This window comes from Homalodisca vitripennis, unplaced genomic scaffold (assembly GCF_021130785.1).
Source record: "Homalodisca vitripennis isolate AUS2020 unplaced genomic scaffold, UT_GWSS_2.1 ScUCBcl_3669;HRSCAF=9338, whole genome shotgun sequence".
In the NCBI taxonomy this organism is placed as follows: Eukaryota; Metazoa; Arthropoda; class Insecta; order Hemiptera; family Cicadellidae; genus Homalodisca; species Homalodisca vitripennis.
Window position 1 is genome coordinate 27371 of NW_025779782.1, and position 5598 is coordinate 32968.

The window sequence follows — 5598 nt, forward strand, 5'->3', positions numbered from 1 at the left end:
CCACAGTAGTGGGTTTTCTGAGCGTCCGATGCATTCCTCGTCTAAATAACGGTTCATTTCAACAATTGCAGCAGATGTCTTTGAACCTGAAAATACAATGAAATTATTGTAAGTGGATAATAAAGTGTTTTAACACGTAATTGAATATGACAGCAGATGCCTTTAACCCTGAAAATACAATTATTTTAAGTGGATAATAAAGTGTTTTTTAAACCCAATTTAATATGGTTTACAGATTAATATATTTTAACGTACCTGACGGTTTCTTGGATGCTATCATCTTATCAAGGTTCTGCCCAGATAGAAAACTTTGCCTGTTTTGTAAGAGGCTGATTTCCATCGTCTTTTTCCTGACTTCCACTGACAGACGTCACAGAAGTGCTTGTCTTCTTGCTCCATATGGCTGACATGAGCTCAGTGCAGTAGGTTTTTATGGATCCAGCTGATTTTTCATCTGAAAATACTGCAAGCTTGAAACGTGGATCTAACAACGTCGCCAAAGCTATAGTCTTGCTGTTTTCAATGTTAGAAAATCTGGTTTTTAGTCCTTTGAGCAATTCATCAACTACACGTTTGGAGACTTCGCTTAGGGTTTCTTTTCTCATTTTATTGCAGACAGAAACTAGTCCATTGATAAATCCAATCACTTGGCTAGCTGTAAGGTAATTTTCCCCAGAGATATTTCTGGTTACTTCTTCAAATGGTTCCAGAACCATTACCAATTCGGAGCAAGTCTTCCATTCATCTTCGGTGAGCACTGGAATTTCTTTATTGATTAAAGCCACTGTCGTTTTAACAGCATCCTTCAACTCTGAAATTCTTTTGCAACATATAAAATGTTGAGTTCCATCTTGTAGCTACTTGTAGAACTAGTTTTTTGGGTTCCAGTCCCAAATTTTTCTGTACTTCCCTTAGCTTCTCTGTAGCACTAGTGCTTCTTTTAAAATGAGAAACTATAGCTTTTATGCGATCTGTTAAGCTCTGACAAACCTTCAATGCATCCTGCAAAATTAAATTAATTGTATGGGCGAAACATCCGAAGTGTTTTAGTTTTAGTTCATTAGTTATAGCCCCTACAATATTACTGGCATTGTCAGAGACAATGATCATGATTTTGCCTTCAAGGTGAAATTTTTTTACAATTTTGTCTATTTCTACCGCCAAGTTTACACTTGTATGAGAAGATCTGATGACAGAACACTCAAGTAAAATTGATTTTAATTCAAAATCGTTAGAAATGTGGTGGGAAGTTAGAGCCATATAACTCTCTGTGTTTGAAGAGGTCCAAGTGTCAGTTGTCAAAGTAACATTTGATACTGTTAGCATTTCTTGTCGAACAGCATTCAAACACATCTCATATTCTGCTGGTATCATAGAAGATGAAATGGTTTTTCTGTTTGGCAGAACATAGTTTGGATTTAGACCATTGACGAACTTTTTAAAACCTTCGTCCTCTACTACTGAAAAGGGTTGGTAATCTTGAACAAACACATTTAAGAGGGAGCTTGTCTAGTTTCTTCTTTTGGGTTTCACTAATTTTTTTCTGCTGAGGTATGAAGGACCTAATGCTTGGTTGGTTATTTGGTACAATATTACACATTGAACTATTAGTGGCAATGTTGTCAGAATTTACATTCTGCATGGCAATGTTGGTGTTCGATGTAGTCCTGTTTAAAGTAGAGGCCAAAGAAGGAACAGCAAGGGGTTCAACCACATTTGATACCGGTAAGTGTTTCCCTCCTGGCGGTGGCAAAGCAACAGTGGTATGTTTTCTTTCTAAATGCTTTTCTAAGGTTAGAAACTGTAGTTTTAAAACTTGCCAATTGACCACATAAATCGCACCTAGCAATTTTACTTACGGGATCCGTAGTTGTGAAGTAAGACCACAAATAACTAGTCTTCTGTTTTCTGTTCATTTTGTTTCACACACCAGTCACACAAAATTAAAGATATTAACTACAAAAAACTGAGTGAAACTATTAAACACAATTTTATTAATGTATAAAACTAGTGGAAAAAGTCCAAAACACTACTATTAAACTATTAATACGGTTAGAACTGTCAATAACCAACTTGAAATGCACAAACACGATAGTAGCCCTCAGAGTCAGAACGCAAGTGCATTGAAGTTTTCGTGTCATAACACGACACGAATGGTCTGTGAATCACGTGTGAATGACGTGACAAAACTCAAATATAGTGACAGCGGTAACGTAACGAATCCAGTGTCAGTGACACACCGTTCGTTCCGTATTACTCGTAGTTTTTTGTAATAGGGTGATGGGTAGAAGTGACAGATCCAGACTGTTTCTCAGATAGCCGTTTACTAAGTAACTGTTATGTTTACGTGACAAAAATAATAGGGTGTTTGTTGTAACCTATTACAACGGTGACGGCTACTACGTGGTAATAGTGTTATTAAATCCTATTACGTTCTGTAACGACCATCCACTACCATAAAGTAATTGTATCTCCTGTAGAACGTGTAATAAAACATAAACCTGTCGGTAGACCTAAGAAAGTACGTCGTGGACGCCCCAAACTACTCAAAACCACGAGAGACGAGCAAGTGAGAGAGGCGAAGAGAAAAATACGTTGAGCAGAATCCCAAAATAAGTGTTGACGCATGCCATAGGTATCATGAACAGCACCCCGAAGCCCACAAGGAGGCTGTCCGTCGTTACAGCCAACAGAATCCTGATGTCAACAGAAGTGCTGTACGCCGTTATAGTGAACAGCACCCTGAGATCAACAGAGATGCTGTCCGCCGTTACAGTCAACAGCATCCCAATGTAAACAGGGAAGCTGTTCAGCGCTACTACGAACAAAACGTGGAGGAAACATGTCGGGAAAGAGTTCAGGGGTTCCGTTTGTTAAATCCTAAGCTAGCTGAACTTCGTCACTTGCCAAATTCTCTTGCTTAGTGATGGAAATATCAGTTATTTTGCTCTATCGGTGATCACTGATACCGTGATTCTTAGATATCAGTGATTTGTATCAGTGATTAACGGTGATCACTGCTACCGTCTCCAACGTCTTTTGTAGCCTGTAGGAAGGTTATTTCTGCTCATACCATAGAGTACGAACATCGTGAATTATTACTTTGATATGTAATGTGAATTCATTTACTGGGAAATTTGTCGGGTTTGTCGGGTTTATTTTGTTTAAAGGAAGTAAAGGTAAATAAATAAATAAATCAATAATATGCCCAACATGAGAAAAGCAATTAATTATATATTAACACAGATTTAAATATAACAAATATCAACATAAATAAAAATGTAGGCCTACGCTTATATTACTACTCATTTGACTAACTTAACAGTATATTTACAGTATATGGATTATATATATATGAAAGTGATGTTGATAAATCAGATATGTGGATGACATTTTGTGTCTCTTTCAAGGTAAAGCAGAAGAGATAAATGATTTATCAACATTTTTAAATTCATTATGTGGCACCATTAAATTTGAAAAAGAAATTCAAAACCAATCAACTTTCTTGACCTGACAATAACAAATGAAAACTGTGATCATAAATTCCAAATTTTCAGAAAACCATATCAAACTGACCTTCTTATCCCAAAATGTTCAAATCATCCTTGAAATCATAAGATGGCAGCATTTAACTCAATGGTGAATAGGTTAACTAAAGTTCCAATGAATATTTCTGATTTTGAAAATGAAAAGAAAATCATTATAAATTTGGCAATAAGAAATGGGTACAGTCCCAAAACAATTGAAAAAAAGATAAAACGATCTATGGCCAAAAACTGAACAAAATTTAGATAGTCATGATACCAAAACAAGAAAAAGAATACATTTGTCTATCTTTTAGCACCACACTCAATAAAGCAACACGGAAAACATTTGGAAAATCGAAATTTAACGTAAGTTATAGAACAAGAAAACAACTGTTTCGATCTTATAAATAAAACATTTACAAAAAAAAACAATACAAAATGATTCTTACAATAATTCTGGAGTTTATAAAATTAATTGCAGTGATTGTCAAAATTATTACATTGGCCAGAACAAGTCGAAATTTCAAGATACGATTTCAAAGAACACATACAAGCATAAAAATCAAACAACACAACAAGTATGAAATCAAACTTTGCAGAAAATCTTTTACAGACAGGTCATAATTACAAAAATATGAAAATTATTGAGTTACAACCAAAAGGAGAAAAATTATACTGTAAAGAAGAATTACACATCTACCTAAATTATAAAAAGGACTCAAATAATATGTTAAACACAATGCAAATAAATTCCAAAAATCCAATATTTGAACAAATATCAAAATTGAGAAAATAGACTTTACCAACAAAGATTTACAGTTTATTAATATATCACCATATGTTATGATTTTTATTTGTTGATAATTTAGTTTGTTTGAGGTTATTATACTGTGAACATGGCATAATTGCCGAAACCACGTGTAAGTAATAAAAGTTATGAAAGGTTACTTTGTTAATTATTTATTTAATATATATATGAAAGTATAAAACATGTAAAATATAACAGCCCTTCCATGTTAAGAGCCATAAGTACAATACAAGATGTGGTATTACACTGGACAAACATAGACTGCAGTTTTATGAGAAAAACATTAATTACATGCGAAAAATTTTTTTAACTAAAATACCACTAACAATAACCGCAGAGAACAAAAAAAGTAGGCTACATGGTAGGAACAATTCTCTAACTTTAAGGAAAAATATTCTGTTGGTAACAAAGTTAAGGAACATGAATGTTACTTTGATCAGTTTGATTCTAGGTTCTTAGATATAATGTCTTTTAGTATCTTATCCTCCTCACTCTCAAGTCGGTCTTCATTGTCTTTGTGGAAGGCAGGTTGACGGTTGTTTGGCTGGTTGGCATTTAGGAATATCAAACATCTTCGTCTTGGATCCACTCAACCTATTCCTTCTGTCAGACACGAAGAGCCCTGCCCTCGAGAACGCCCGCTCGCAAGGTACAGACGTTGCAAGACAGCAAAAGTTTTTTTTGTACCACTTTCCTAAGGTTAGGATATTGAGGTCCATTTTCTTTCCACCAGAGCAGTGGGTCACCCTTCCATTCTAACTCATCTTCCTCTAAAAATCTGTCCAGTTCGACGATCGCTCGTGATTTTACAGTACCTTTCTTTTTCTTCTTGGCCAGACACATTTCCAAACTGTTAAAAACAGAGAGTTCATCCATCTCCTGGCGAGATTGATTCTCTGTCCCAATTTCCTGTTCCTCATAACATTGTTCAGTGATCGCCACATCAGCCGTCCGCTCCGCGTTCTTCTTCGCTCTCTCTTGATCCTCGTTTCGCTCGAATCATTTCTCTGCCTATAGCATTGATTAGCCTGTCCTTAGCGTTTTCTGAAGCGGCTGGGTCCTTAAACACTAAGTTTTTAAACCTAGGGTCAAGGAATGTGAGGAGAGTGAGCGTATTGCTGCTTTCAAAATTCCCCAAAGCGTTTTGACAGCTCTTTGTTCAATTCGGTGACAACTTCTTTCACTAGTGGGGAAAAGTTTCTTTCTTTTAGTTTTCCACAAACTGTGAATAGTGAATTCGTGAGAGGAATTACCAGAGACCCT